This window comes from Lampris incognitus, chromosome 13, assembly GCF_029633865.1.
Source record: "Lampris incognitus isolate fLamInc1 chromosome 13, fLamInc1.hap2, whole genome shotgun sequence".
NCBI classification, from domain to species: Eukaryota; Metazoa; Chordata; class Actinopteri; order Lampriformes; family Lampridae; genus Lampris; species Lampris incognitus.
This window is the reverse complement of record NC_079223.1, coordinates 54,647,050-54,663,788: the sequence shown is the minus strand read 5'-3', so window position 1 is coordinate 54,663,788 and position 16,739 is coordinate 54,647,050.

Sequence of the window (16,739 nt, the reverse complement as noted above, 5' to 3'; positions counted from 1 at the left end):
AAGTACAAATGTGAACTAAATAAGGCCGGGAGTCGTTTTTATTGCTTAAAACACGATTTCTCGACCAGAATATGCTTTTTCAAAAAAGCCATGTTCCCATGGCGAGAGACTCGTTTTCTGTGAGAAAATGCATTAAAAGGAGGGATTTCATCAGAAACACTATAAATACATATTGTACTTGTCGGAAAACGCACAGAACCTTGAAATAGAAGGTTTCTCACCAAAAAACACATTGGTGAAACCCCTATCTTAAGGCTCTGAGTGTTTGCACACATGTACAAACAGGCATGTTTAAACTATAACGTTTTTAGTGAAATCATGTTTCTCTCGAGGAGAAAACGCGTTTAAAGCCATAAAAAGATCTCACTGTGTTTTGGCATTGACCAAGCTACCAACAAACCTAAAAAATGATCAGAACTGGAGAAATTACACATTGACATTGGGTGAAATCATGTAACTCTTAAGGACGTGTTGCAGACTTGTTGAATAGATTCATTTTTCTTGTTTTGTTTGTTTTTGATGAAATTGTGCTTTTCTCGTCGAGAAAAGGCGTTTAACGCGATAAAAAGGTTTAGTGCGTTATGAATACGGGCTAGCTTACCAAAAGTACAAATGTGAACTAAATAAGGCCGGGAGTCGTTTTTATTGCTTAAAACACGATTTCTCGACCAGAATATGCTTTTTCAAAAAAGCCATGTTCCCATGGCGAGAGACTCGTTTTCTGTGAGAAAATGCATTAAAAGGAGGGATTTCATCAGAAACACTATAAATACATATTGTACTTGTCTGAAAACGCACAGAACCTTGAAATAGAAGGTTTCTCACCAAAAAACACATTGGTGAAACCCCTATCTTAAGGCTCTGAGTGTTTGCACACATGTACAAACAGGCATGTTTAAACTATAACGTTTTTAGTGAAATCATGTTTCTCTCGAGGAGAAAACTTGTTTAAAGCCATAAAAAGATCTCACTGTGTTTTGGCATTGACCAAGCTACCAACAAACCTAAAAAATGATCAGAACTGGAGAAATTACACATTGACATTGGGTGAAATCATGTAACTCTTAAGGACGTGTTGCAGACTTGTTGAATAGATTCATTTTTCTTGTTTTGTTTGTTTTTGATGAAATTGTGCTTTTCTCGTCGAGAAAAGGCGTTTAACGCGATAAAAAGGTTTAGTGCGTTATGAATACGGGCTAGCTTACCAAAAGTACAAATGTGAACTAAATAAGGCCGGGAGTCGTTTTTATTGCTTAAAACACGATTTCTCGACCAGAATATGCTTTTTCAAAAAAGCCATGTTCCCATGGCGAGAGACTCGTTTTCTGTTAGAAAATGCATTAAAAGGAGGGATTTCATCAGAAACACTATAAATACATATTGTACTTGTCTGAAAACGCACAGAACCTTGAAATAGAAGGTTTCTCACCAAAAAACACATTGGTGAAACCCCTATCTTAAGGCTCTGAGTGTTTGCACACATGTACAAACAGGCATGTTTAAACTATAACGTTTTTAGTGAAATCATGTTTCTCTCGAGGAGAAAACGCGTTTAAAGCCATAAAAAGATCTCACTGTGTTTTGGCATTGACCAAGCTACCAACAAACCTAAAAAATGATCAGAACTGGAGAAATTACACATTGACATTGGGTGAAATCATGTAACTCTTAAGGACGTGTTGCAGACTTGTTGAATAGATTCATTTTTCTTGTTTTGTTTGTTTTTGATGAAATTGTGCTTTTCTCGTCGAGAAAAGGCGTTTAACGCGATAAAAAGGTTTAGTGCGTTATGAATACGGGCTAGCTTACCAAAAGTACAAATGTGAACTAAATAAGGCCGGGAGTCGTTTTTATTGCTTAAAACACGATTTCTCGACCAGAATATGCTTTTTCAAAAAAGCCATGTTCCCATGGCGAGAGACTCGTTTTCTGTGAGAAAATGCATTAAAAGGAGGGATTTCATCAGAAACACTATAAATACATATTGTACTTGTCGGAAAACGCACAGAACCTTGAAATAGAAGGTTTCTCACCAAAAAACACATTGGTGAAACCCCTATCTTAAGGCTCTGAGTGTTTGCACACATGTACAAACAGGCATGGTTAAACTATAACGTTTTTAGTGAAATCATGTTTCTCTCGAGGAGAAAACGCGTTTAAAGCCATAAAAAGATCTCACTGTGTTTTGGCATTGACCAAGCTACCAACAAACCTAAAAAATGATCAGAACTGGAGAAATTACACATTGACATTGGGTGAAATCATGTAACTCTTAAGGACGTGTTGCAGACTTGTTGAATAGATTCATTTTTCTTGTTTTGTTTGTTTTTGATGAAATTGTGCTTTTCTCGTCGAGAAAAGGCGTTTAACGCGATAAAAAGGTTTAGTGCGTTATGAATACGGGCTAGCTTACCAAAAGTACAAATGTGAACTAAATAAGGCCGGGAGTCGTTTTTATTGCTTAAAACACGATTTCTCGACCAGAATATGCTTTTTCAAAAAAGCCATGTTCCCATGGCGAGAGACTCGTTTTCTGTGAGAAAATGCATTAAAAGGAGGGATTTCATCAGAAACACTATAAATACATATTGTACTTGTCTGAAAACGCACAGAACCTTGAAATAGAAGGTTTCTCACCAAAAAACACATTGGTGAAACCCCTATCTTAAGGCTCTGAGTGTTTGCACACATGTACAAACAGGCATGTTTAAACTATAACGTTTTTAGTGAAATCATGTTTCTCTCGAGGAGAAAACGCGTTTAAAGCCATAAAAAGATCTCACTGTGTTTTGGCATTGACCAAGCTACCAACAAACCTAAAAAATGATCAGAACTGGAGAAATTACACATTGACATTGGGTGAAATCATGTAACTCTTAAGGACGTGTTGCAGACTTGTTGAATAGATTCATTTTTCTTGTTTTGTTTGTTTTTGATGAAATTGTGCTTTTCTCGTCGAGAAAAGGCGTTTAACGCGATAAAAAGGTTTAGTGCGTTATGAATACGGGCTAGCTTACCAAAAGTACAAATGTGAACTAAATAAGGCCGGGAGTCGTTTTTATTGCTTAAAACACGATTTCTCGACCAGAATATGCTTTTTCAAAAAAGCCATGTTCCCATGGCGAGAGACTCGTTTTCTGTGAGAAAATGCATTAAAAGGAGGGATTTCATCAGAAACACTATAAATACATATTGTACTTGTCTGAAAACGCACAGAACCTTGAAATAGAAGGTTTCTCACCAAAAAACACATTGGTGAAACCCCTATCTTAAGGCTCTGAGTGTTTGCACACATGTACAAACAGGCATGTTTAAACTATAACGTTTTTAGTGAAATCATGTTTCTCTCGAGGAGAAAACTTGTTTAAAGCCATAAAAAGATCTCACTGTGTTTTGGCATTGACCAAGCTACCAACAAACCTAAAAAATGATCAGAACTGGAGAAATTACACATTGACATTGGGTGAAATCATGTAACTCTTAAGGACGTGTTGCAGACTTGTTGAATAGATTCATTTTTCTTGTTTTGTTTGTTTTTGATGAAATTGTGCTTTTCTCGTCGAGAAAAGGCGTTTAACGCGATAAAAAGGTTTAGTGCGTTATGAATACGGGCTAGCTTACCAAAAGTACAAATGTGAACTAAATAAGGCCGGGAGTCGTTTTTATTGCTTAAAACACGATTTCTCGACCAGAATATGCTTTTTCAAAAAAGCCATGTTCCCATGGCGAGAGACTCGTTTTCTGTGAGAAAATGCATTAAAAGGAGGGATTTCATCAGAAACACTATAAATACATATTGTACTTGTCTGAAAACGCACAGAACCTTGAAATAGAAGGTTTCTCACCAAAAAACACATTGGTGAAACCCCTATCTTAAGGCTCTGAGTGTTTGCACACATGTACAAACAGGCATGGTTAAACTATAACGTTTTTAGTGAAATCATGTTTCTCTCGAGGAGAAAACGCGTTTAAAGCCATAAAAAGATCTCACTGTGTTTTGGCATTGACCAAGCTACCAACAAACCTAAAAAATGATCAGAACTGGAGAAATTACACATTGACATTGGGTGAAATCATGTAACTCTTAAGGACGTGTTGCAGACTTGTTGAATAGATTCATTTTTCTTGTTTTGTTTGTTTTTGATGAAATTGTGCTTTTCTCGTCGAGAAAAGGCGTTTAACGCGATAAAAAGGTTTAGTGCGTTATGAATACGGGCTAGCTTACCAAAAGTACAAATGTGAACTAAATAAGGCCGGGAGTCGTTTTTATTGCTTAAAACACGATTTCTCGACCAGAATATGCTTTTTCAAAAAAGCCATGTTCCCATGGCGAGAGACTCGTTTTCTGTGAGAAAATGCATTAAAAGGAGGGATTTCATCAGAAACACTATAAATACATATTGTACTTGTCGGAAAACGCACAGAACCTTGAAATAGAAGGTTTCTCACCAAAAAACACATTGGTGAAACCCCTATCTTAAGGCTCTGAGTGTTTGCACACATGTACAAACAGGCATGGTTAAACTATAACGTTTTTAGTGAAATCATGTTTCTCTCGAGGAGAAAACGCGTTTAAAGCCATAAAAAGATCTCACTGTGTTTTGGCATTGACCAAGCTACCAACAAACCTAAAAAATGATCAGAACTGGAGAAATTACACATTGACATTGGGTGAAATCATGTAACTCTTAAGGACGTGTTGCAGACTTGTTGAATAGATTCATTTTTCTTGTTTTGTTTGTTTTTGATGAAATTGTGCTTTTCTCGTCGAGAAAAGGCGTTTAACGCGATAAAAAGGTTTAGTGCGTTATGAATACGGGCTAGCTTACCAAAAGTACAAATGTGAACTAAATAAGGCCGGGAGTCGTTTTTATTGCTTAAAACACGATTTCTCGACCAGAATATGCTTTTTCAAAAAAGCCATGTTCCCATGGCGAGAGACTCGTTTTCTGTGAGAAAATGCATTAAAAGGAGGGATTTCATCAGAAACACTATAAATACATATTGTACTTGTCTGAAAACGCACAGAACCTTGAAATAGAAGGTTTCTCACCAAAAAACACATTGGTGAAACCCCTATCTTAAGGCTCTGAGTGTTTGCACACATGTACAAACAGGCATGTTTAAACTATAACGTTTTTAGTGAAATCATGTTTCTCTCGAGGAGAAAACGCGTTTAAAGCCATAAAAAGATCTCACTGTGTTTTGGCATTGACCAAGCTACCAACAACCTAAAAAATGATCAGAACTGGAGAAATTACACATTGACATTGGGTGAAATCATGTAACTCTTAAGGACGTGTTGCAGACTTGTTGAATAGATTCATTTTTCTTGTTTTGTTTGTTTTTGATGAAATTGTGCTTTTCTCGTCGAGAAAAGGCGTTTAACGCGATAAAAAGGTTTAGTGCGTTATGAATACGGGCTAGCTTACCAAAAGTACAAATGTGAACTAAATAAGGCCGGGAGTCGTTTTTATTGCTTAAAACACGATTTCTCGACCAGAATATGCTTTTTCAAAAAAGCCATGTTCCCATGGCGAGAGACTCGTTTTCTGTGAGAAAATGCATTAAAAGGAGGGATTTCATGAGAAACACTATAAATACATATTGTACTTGTCTGAAAACGCACAGAACCTTGAAATAGAAGGTTTCTCACCAAAAAACACATTGGTGAAACCCCTATCTTAAGGCTCTGAGTGTTTGCACACATGTACAAACAGGCATGTTTAAACTATAACGTTTTTAATGAAATCATGTTTCTCTCGAGGAGAAAACGCGTTTAAAGCCATAAAAAGATCTCACTGTGTTTTGGCATTGACCAAGCTACCAACGACCTAAAAAATGATCAGAACTGGAGAAATTACACATTGACATTGGGTGAAATCATGTAACTCTTAAGGACGTGTTGCAGACTTGTTGAATAGATTCATTTTTCTTGTTTTGTTTGTTTTTGATGAAATTGTGCTTTTCTCGTCGAGAAAAGGCGTTTAACGCGATAAAAAGGTTTAGTGCGTTATGAATACGGGCTAGCTTACCAAAAGTACAAATGTGAACTAAATAAGGCCGGGAGTCGTTTTTATTGCTTAAAACACGATTTCTCGACCAGAATATGCTTTTTCAAAAAAGCCATGTTCCCATGGCGAGAGACTCGTTTTCTGTGAGAAAATGCATTAAAAGGAGGGATTTCATGAGAAACACTATAAATACATATTGTACTTGTCTGAAAACGCACAGAACCTTGAAATAGAAGGTTTCTCACCAAAAAACACATTGGTGAAACCCCTATCTTAAGGCTCTGAGTGTTTGCACACATGTACAAACAGGCATGTTTAAACTATAACGTTTTTAGTGAAATCATGTTTCTCTCGAGGAGAAAACGCGTTTAAAGCCATAAAAAGATCTCACTGTGTTTTGGCATTGACCAAGCTACCAACGACCTAAAAAATGATCAGAACTGGAGAAATTACACATTGACATTGGGTGAAATCATGTAACTCTTAAGGACGTGTTGCAGACTTGTTGAATAGATTCATTTTTCTTGTTTTGTTTGTTTTTGATGAAATTGTGCTTTTCTCGTCGAGAAAAGGCGTTTAACGCGATAAAAAGGTTTAGTGCGTTACGAATACGGGCTAGCTTACCAAAAGTACAAATGTGAACCAAATAAGGCCGGGAGTCGTTTTTATTGCTTAAAACACGATTTCTCGACCAGAATATGCTTTTTCAAAAAAGCCATGTTCCCATGGCGAGAGACTCGTTTTCTGTGAGAAAATGCATTAAAAGGAGGGATTTCATCAGAAACACTATAAATACATATTGTACTTGTCTGAAAACGCACAGAACCTTGAAATAGAAGGTTTCTCACCAAAAAACACATTGGTGAAACCCCTATCTTAAGGCTCTGAGTGTTTGCACACATGTACAAACAGGCATGTTTAAACTATAACGTTTTTAGTGAAATCATGTTTCTCTGGAGGAGAAAACGCGTTTAAAGCCATAAAAAGATCTCACTGTGTTTTGGCATTGACCAAGCTACCAACCACCTAAAAAATGATCAGAACTGGAGAAATTACACATTGACATTGGGTGAAATCATGTAACTCTTAAGGACGTGTTGCAGACTTGTTGAATAGATTCATTTTTCTTGTTTTGTTTGTTTTTGATGAAATTGTGCTTTTCTCGTCGAGAAAAGGCGTTTAACGCGATAAAAAGGTTTAGTGCGTTATGAATACGGGCTAGCTTACCAAAAGTACAAATGTGAACCAAATAAGGCCGGGAGTCGTTTTTATTGCTTAAAACACGATTTCTCGACCAGAATATGCTTTTTCAAAAAAGCCATGTTCCCATGGCGAGAGACTCGTTTTCTGTGAGAAAATGCATTAAAAGGAGGGATTTCATCAGAAACACTATAAATACATATTGTACTTGTCTGAAAACGCACAGAACCTTGAAATAGAAGGTTTCTCACCAAAAAACACATTGGTGAAACCCCTATCTTAAGGCTCTGAGTGTTTGCACACATGTACAAACAGGCATGTTTAAACTATAACGTTTTTAGTGAAATCATGTTTCTCTCGAGGAGAAAACGCGTTTAAAGCCATAAAAAGATCTCACTGTGTTTTGGCATTGACCAAGCTACCAACAAACCTAAAAAATGATCAGAACTGGAGAAATTACACATTGACATTGGGTGAAATCATGTAACTCTTAAGGACGTGTTGCAGACTTGTTGAATAGATTCATTTTTCTTGTTTTGTTTGTTTTTGATGAAATTGTGCTTTTCTCGTCGAGAAAAGGCGTTTAACGCGATAAAAAGGTTTAGTGCGTTATGAATACGGGCTAGCTTACCAAAAGTAAAAATGTGAACTAAATAAGGCCGGGAGTCGTTTTTATTGCTTAAAACACGATTTCTCGACCAGAATATGCTTTTTCAAAAAAGCCATGTTCCCATGGCGAGAGACTCGTTTTCTGTGAGAAAATGCATTAAAAGGAGGGATTTCATCAGAAACACTATAAATACATATTGTACTTGTCTGAAAACGCACAGAACCTTGAAATAGAAGGTTTCTCACCAAAAAACACATTGGTGAAACCCCTATCTTAAGGCTCTGAGTGTTTGCACACATGTACAAACAGGCATGTTTAAACTATAACGTTTTTAGTGAAATCATGTTTCTCTCGAGGAGAAAACGCGTTTAAAGCCATAAAAAGATCTCACTGTGTTTTGGCATTGACCAAGCTACCAACAACCTAAAAAATGATCAGAACTGGAGAAATTACACATTGACATTGGGTGAAATCATGTAACTCTTAAGGACGTGTTGCAGACTTGTTGAATAGATTCATTTTTCTTGTTTTGTTTGTTTTTGATGAAATTGTGCTTTTCTCGTCGAGAAAAGGCGTTTAACGCGATAAAAAGGTTTAGTGCGTTATGAATACGGGCTAGCTTACCAAAAGTACAAATGTGAACTAAATAAGGCCGGGAGTCGTTTTTATTGCTTAAAACACGATTTCTCGACCAGAATATGCTTTTTCAAAAAAGCCATGTTCCCATGGCGAGAGACTCGTTTTCTGTGAGAAAATGCATTAAAAGGAGGGATTTCATCAGAAACACTATAAATACATATTGTACTTGTCTGAAAACGCACAGAACCTTGAAATAGAAGGTTTCTCACCAAAAAACACATTGGTGAAACCCCTATCTTAAGGCTCTGAGTGTTTGCACACATGTACAAACAGGCATGTTTAAACTATAACGTTTTTAGTGAAATCATGTTTCTCTCGAGGAGAAAACGCGTTTAAAGCCATAAAAAGATCTCACTGTGTTTTGGCATTGACCAAGCTACCAACAACCTAAAAAATGATCAGAACTGGAGAAATTACTTATTGACATTGGGTGAAATCATGTAACTCTTAAGGACGTGTTGCAGACTTGTTGAATAGATTCATTTTTCTTGTTTTGTTTGTTTTTGATGAAATTGTGCTTTTCTCGTCGAGAAAAGGCGTTTAACGCGATAAAAAGGTTTAGTGCGTTATGAATACGGGCTAGCTTACCAAAAGTACAAATGTGAACTAAATAAGGCCGGGAGTCGTTTTTATTGCTTAAAACACGATTTCTCGACCAGAATATGCTTTTTCAAAAAAGCCATGTTCCCATGGCGAGAGACTCGTTTTCTGTGAGAAAATGCATTAAAAGGAGGGATTTCATGAGAAACACTATAAATACATATTGTACTTGTCTGAAAACGCACAGAACCTTGAAATAGAAGGTTTCTCACCAAAAAACACATTGGTGAAACCCCTATCTTAAGGCTCTGAGTGTTTGCACACATGTACAAACAGGCATGTTTAAACTATAACGTTTTTAGTGAAATCATGTTTCTCTCGAGGAGAAAACGCGTTTAAAGCCATAAAAAGATCTCACTGTGTTTTGGCATTGACCAAGCTACCAACAACCTAAAAAATGATCAGAACTGGAGAAATTACTTATTGACATTGGGTGAAATCATGTAACTCTTAAGGACGTGTTGCAGACTTGTTGAATAGATTCATTTTTCTTGTTTTGTTTGTTTTTGATGAAATTGTGCTTTTCTCGTCGAGAAAAGGCGTTTAACGCGATAAAAAGGTTTAGTGCGTTATGAATACGGGCTAGCTTACCAAAAGTACAAATGTGAACTAAATAAGGCCGGGAGTCGTTTTTATTGCTTAAAACACGATTTCTCGACCAGAATATGCTTTTTCAAAAAAGCCATGTTCCCATGGCGAGAGACTCGTTTTCTGTGAGAAAATGCATTAAAAGGAGGGATTTCATCAGAAACACTATAAATACATATTGTACTTGTCTGAAAACGCACAGAACCTTGAAATAGAAGGTTTCTCACCAAAAAACACATTGGTGAAACCCCTATCTTAAGGCTCTGAGTGTTTGCACACATGTACAAACAGGCATGTTTAAACTATAACGTTTTTAGTGAAATCATGTTTCTCTCGAGGAGAAAACGCGTTTAAAGCCATAAAAAGATCTCACTGTGTTTTGGCATTGACCAAGCTACCAACAAACCTAAAAAATGATCAGAACTGGAGAAATTACACATTGACATTGGGTGAAATCATGTAACTCTTAAGGACGTGTTGCAGACTTGTTGAATAGATTCATTTTTCTTGTTTTGTTTGTTTTTGATGAAATTGTGCTTTTCTCGTCGAGAAAAGGCGTTTAACGCGATAAAAAGGTTTAGTGCGTTATGAATACGGGCTAGCTTACCAAAAGTACAAATGTGAACTAAATAAGGCCGGGAGTCGTTTTTATTGCTTAAAACACGATTTCTCGACCAGAATATGCTTTTTCAAAAAAGCCATGTTCCCATGGCGAGAGACTCGTTTTCTGTGAGAAAATGCATTAAAAGGAGGGATTTCATCAGAAACACTATAAATACATATTGTACTTGTCTGAAAACGCACAGAACCTTGAAATAGAAGGTTTCTCACCAAAAAACACATTGGTGAAACCCCTATCTTAAGGCTCTGAGTGTTTGCACACATGTACAAACAGGCATGTTTAAACTATAACGTTTTTAGTGAAATCATGTTTCTCTCGAGGAGAAAACGCGTTTAAAGCCATAAAAAGATCTCACTGTGTTTTGGCATTGACCAAGCTACCAACAAACCTAAAAAATGATCAGAACTGGAGAAATTACACATTGACATTGGGTGAAATCATGTAACTCTTAAGGACGTGTTGCAGACTTGTTGAATAGATTCATTTTTCTTGTTTTGTTTGTTTTTGATGAAATTGTGCTTTTCTCGTCGAGAAAAGGCGTTTAACGCGATAAAAAGGTTTAGTGCGTTATGAATACGGGCTAGCTTACCAAAAGTACAAATGTGAACTAAATAAGGCCGGGAGTCGTTTTTATTGCTTAAAACACGATTTCTCGACCAGAATATGCTTTTTCAAAAAAGCCATGTTCCCATGGCGAGAGACTCGTTTTCTGTGAGAAAATGCATTAAAAGGAGGGATTTCATCAGAAACACTATAAATACATATTGTACTTGTATGAAAACGCACAGAACCTTGAAATAGAAGGTTTCTCACCAAAAAACACATTGGTGAAACCCCTATCTTAAGGCTCTGAGTGTTTGCACACATGTACAAACAGGCATGTTTAAACTATAACGTTTTTAGTGAAATCATGTTTCTCTCGAGGAGAAAACGCGTTTAAAGCCATAAAAAGATCTCACTGTGTTTTGGCATTGACCAAGCTACCAACAACCTAAAAAATGATCAGAACTGGAGAAATTACACATTGACATTGGGTGAAATCATGTAACTCTTAAGGACGTGTTGCAGACTTGTTGAATAGATTCATTTTTCTTGTTTTGTTTGTTTTTGATGAAATTGTGCTTTTCTCGTCGAGAAAAGGCGTTTAACGCGATAAAAAGGTTTAGTGCGTTATGAATACGGGCTAGCTTACCAAAAGTACAAATGTGAACTAAATAAGGCCGGGAGTCGTTTTTATTGCTTAAAACACGATTTCTCGACCAGAATATGCTTTTTCAAAAAAGCCATGTTCCCATGGCGAGAGACTCGTTTTCTGTGAGAAAATGCATTAAAAGGAGGGATTTCATGAGAAACACTATAAATACATATTGTACTTGTCTGAAAACGCACAGAACCTTGAAATAGAAGGTTTCTCACCAAAAAACACATTGGTGAAACCCCTATCTTAAGGCTCTGAGTGTTTGCACACATGTACAAACAGGCATGTTTAAACTATAACGTTTTTAGTGAAATCATGTTTCTCTGGAGGAGAAAACGCGTTTAAAGCCATAAAAAGATCTCAGTGTGTTTTGGCATTGACCAAGCTACCAACCAACCTAAAAAATGATCAGAACTGGAGAAATTACACATTGACATTGGGTGAAATCATGTAACTCTTAAGGACGTGTTGCAGACTTGTTGAATAGATTCATTTTTCTTGTTTTGTTTGTTTTTGATGAAATTGTGCTTTTCTCGTCGAGAAAAGGCGTTTAACGCGATAAAAAGGTTTAGTGCGTTATGAATACGGGCTAGCTTACCAAAAGTACAAATGTGAACTAAATAAGGCCGGGAGTCGTTTTTATTGCTTAAAACACGATTTCTCGACCAGAATATGCTTTTTCAAAAAAGCCATGTTCCCATGGCGAGAGACTCGTTTTCTGTGAGAAAATGCATTAAAAGGAGGGATTTCATCAGAAACACTATAAATACATATTGTACTTGTCTGAAAACGCACAGAACCTTGAAATAGAAGGTTTCTCACCAAAAAACACATTGGTGAAACCCCTATCTTAAGGCTCTGAGTGTTTGCACACATGTACAAACAGGCATGTTTAAACTATAACGTTTTTAGTGAAATCATGTTTCTCTCGAGGAGAAAACGCGTTTAAAGCCATAAAAAGATCTCACTGTGTTTTGGCATTGACCAAGCTACCAACAAACCTAAAAAATGATCAGAACTGGAGAAATTACACATTGACATTGGGTGAAATCATGTAACTCTTAAGGACGTGTTGCAGACTTGTTGAATAGATTAATTTTTCTTGTTTTGTTTGTTTTTGATGAAATTGTGCTTTTCTCGTCGAGAAAAGGCGTTTAACGCGATAAAAAGGTTTAGTGCGTTATGAATACGGGCTAGCTTACCAAAAGTACAAATGTGAACTAAATAAGGCCGGGAGTCGTTTTTATTGCTTAAAACACGATTTCTCGACCAGAATATGCTTTTTCAAAAAAGCCATGTTCCCATGGCGAGAGACTCGTTTTCTGTGAGAAAATGCATTAAAAGGAGGGATTTCATCAGAAACACTATAAATACATATTGTACTTGTCTGAAAACGCACAGAACCTTGAAATAGAAGGTTTCTCACCAAAAAACACATTGGTGAAACCCCTATCTTAAGGCTCTGAGTGTTTGCACACATGTACAAACAGGCATGTTTAAACTATAACGTTTTTAGTGAAATCATGTTTCTCTCGAGGAGAAAACGCGTTTAAAGCCATAAAAAGATCTCACTGTGTTTTGGCATTGACCAAGCTACCAACAACCTAAAAAATGATCAGAACTGGAGAAATTACACATTGACATTGGGTGAAATCATGTAACTCTTAAGGACGTGTTGCAGACTTGTTGAATAGATTCATTTTTCTTGTTTTGTTTGTTTTTGATGAAATTGTGCTTTTCTCGTCGAGAAAAGGCGTTTAACGCGATAAAAAGGTTTAGTGCGTTATGAATACGGGCTAGCTTACCAAAAGTACAAATGTGAACTAAATAAGGCCGGGAGTCGTTTTTATTGCTTAAAACACGATTTCTCGACCAGAATATGCTTTTTCAAAAAAGCCATGTTCCCATGGCGAGAGACTCGTTTTCTGTGAGAAAATGCATTAAAAGGAGGGATTTCATCAGAAACACTATAAATACATATTGTACTTGTCTGAAAACGCACAGAACCTTGAAATAGAAGGTTTCTCACCAAAAAACACATTGGTGAAACCCCTATCTTAAGGCTCTGAGTGTTTGCACACATGTACAAACAGGCATGTTTAAACTATAACGTTTTTAGTGAAATCATGTTTCTCTCGAGGAGAAAACGCGTTTAAAGCCATAAAAAGATCTCACTGTGTTTTGGCATTGACCAAGCTACCAACAACCTAAAAAATGATCAGAACTGGAGAAATTACACATTGACATTGGGTGAAATCATGTAACTCTTAAGGACGTGTTGCAGACTTGTTGAATAGATTCATTTTTCTTGTTTTGTTTGTTTTTGATGAAATTGTGCTTTTCTCGTCGAGAAAAGGCGTTTAACGCGATAAAAAGGTTTAGTGCGTTATGAATACGGGCTAGCTTACCAAAAGTACAAATGTGAACTAAATAAGGCCGGGAGTCGTTTTTATTGCTTAAAACACGATTTCTCGACCAGAATATGCTTTTTCAAAAAAGCCATGTTCCCATGGCGAGAGACTCGTTTTCTGTGAGAAAATGCATTAAAAGGAGGGATTTCATGAGAAACACTATAAATACATATTGTACTTGTCTGAAAACGCACAGAACCTTGAAATAGAAGGTTTCTCACCAAAAAACACATTGGTGAAACCCCTATCTTAAGGCTCTGAGTGTTTGCACACATGTACAAACAGGCATGTTTAAACTATAACGTTTTTAATGAAATCATGTTTCTCTCGAGGAGAAAACGCGTTTAAAGCCATAAAAAGATCTCACTGTGTTTTGGCATTGACCAAGCTACCAACAACCTAAAAAATGATCAGAACTGGAGAAATTACTTATTGACATTGGGTGAAATCATGTAACTCTTAAGGACGTGTTGCAGACTTGTTGAATAGATTCATTTTTCTTGTTTTGTTTGTTTTTGATGAAATTGTGCTTTTCTCGTCGAGAAAAGGCGTTTAACGCGATAAAAAGGTTTAGTGCGTTATGAATACGGGCTAGCTTACCAAAAGTACAAATGTGAACTAAATAAGGCCGGGAGTCGTTTTTATTGCTTAAAACACGATTTCTCGACCAGAATATGCTTTTTCAAAAAAGCCATGTTCCCATGGCGAGAGACTCGTTTTCTGTGAGAAAATGCATTAAAAGGAGGGATTTCATCAGAAACACTATAAATACATATTGTACTTGTCTGAAAACGCACAGAACCTTGAAATAGAAGGTTTCTCACCAAAAAACACATTGGTGAAACCCCTATCTTAAGGCTCTGAGTGTTTGCACACATGTACAAACAGGCATGTTTAAACTATAACGTTTTTAGTGAAATCATGTTTCTCTCGAGGAGAAAACGCGTTTAAAGCCATAAAAAGATCTCACTGTGTTTTGGCATTGACCAAGCTACCAACAAACCTAAAAAATGATCAGAACTGGAGAAATTACACATTGACATTGGGTGAAATCATGTAACTCTTAAGGACGTGTTGCAGACTTGTTGAATAGATTCATTTTTCTTGTTTTGTTTGTTTTTGATGAAATTGTGCTTTTCTCGTCGAGAAAAGGCGTTTAACGCGATAAAAAGGTTTAGTGCGTTATGAATACGGGCTAGCTTACCAAAAGTACAAATGTGAACTAAATAAGGCCGGGAGTCGTTTTTATTGCTTAAAACACGATTTCTCGACCAGAATATGCTTTTTCAAAAAAGCCATGTTCCCATGGCGAGAGACTCGTTTTCTGTGAGAAAATGCATTAAAAGGAGGGATTTCATCAGAAACACTATAAATACATATTGTACTTGTCTGAAAACGCACAGAACCTTGAAATAGAAGGTTTCTCACCAAAAAACACATTGGTGAAACCCCTATCTTAAGGCTCTGAGTGTTTGCACACATGTACAAACAGGCATGTTTAAACTATAACGTTTTTAGTGAAATCATGTTTCTCTCGAGGAGAAAACGCGTTTAAAGCCATAAAAAGATCTCACTGTGTTTTGGCATTGACCAAGCTACCAACAAACCTAAAAAATGATCAGAACTGGAGAAATTACACATTGACATTGGGTGAAATCATGTAACTCTTAAGGACGTGTTGCAGACTTGTTGAATAGATTCATTTTTCTTGTTTTGTTTGTTTTTGATGAAATTGTGCTTTTCTCGTCGAGAAAAGGCGTTTAACGCGATAAAAAGGTTTAGTGCGTTATGAATACGGGCTAGCTTACCAAAAGTACAAATGTGAACTAAATAAGGCCGGGAGTCGTTTTTATTGCTTAAAACACGATTTCTCGACCAGAATATGCTTTTTCAAAAAAGCCATGTTCCCATGGCGAGAGACTCGTTTTCTGTGAGAAAATGCATTAAAAGGAGGGATTTCATCAGAAACACTATAAATACATATTGTACTTGTCTGAAAACGCACAGAACCTTGAAATAGAAGGTTTCTCACCAAAAAACACATTGGTGAAACCCCTATCTTAAGGCTCTGAGTGTTTGCACACATGTACAAACAGGCATGTTTAAACTATAACGTTTTTAGTGAAATCATGTTTCTCTCGAGGAGAAAACGCGTTTAAAGCCATAAAAAGATCTCACTGTGTTTTGGCATTGACCAAGCTACCAACAACCTAAAAAATGATCAGAACTGGAGAAATTACACATTGACATTGGGTGAAATCATGTAACTCTTAAGGACGTGTTGCAGACTTGTTGAATAGATTCATTTTTCTTGTTTTGTTTGTTTTTGATGAAATTGTGCTTTTCTCGTCGAGAAAAGGCGTTTAACGCGATAAAAAGGTTTAGTGCGTTATGAATACGGGCTAGCTTACCAAAAGTACAAATGTGAACTAAATAAGGCCGGGAGTCGTTTTTATTGCTTAAAACACGATTTCTCGACCAGAATATGCTTTTTCAAAAAAGCCATGTTCCCATGGCGAGAGACTCGTTTTCTGTGAGAAAATGCATTAAAAGGAGGGATTTCATCAGAAACACTATAAATACATATTGTACTTGTCTGAAAACGCACAGAACCTTGAAATAGAAGGTTTCTCACCAAAAAACACATTGGTGAAACCCCTATCTTAAGGCTCTGAGTGTTTGCACACATGTACAAACAGGCATGTTTAAACTATAACGTTTTTAGTGAAATCATGTTTCTCTCGAGGAGAAAACGCGTTTAAAGCCATAAAAAGATCTCACTGTGTTTTGGCATTGACCAAGCTACCAACAACCTAAAAAATGATCAGAACTGGAGAAATTACATATTGACATTGGG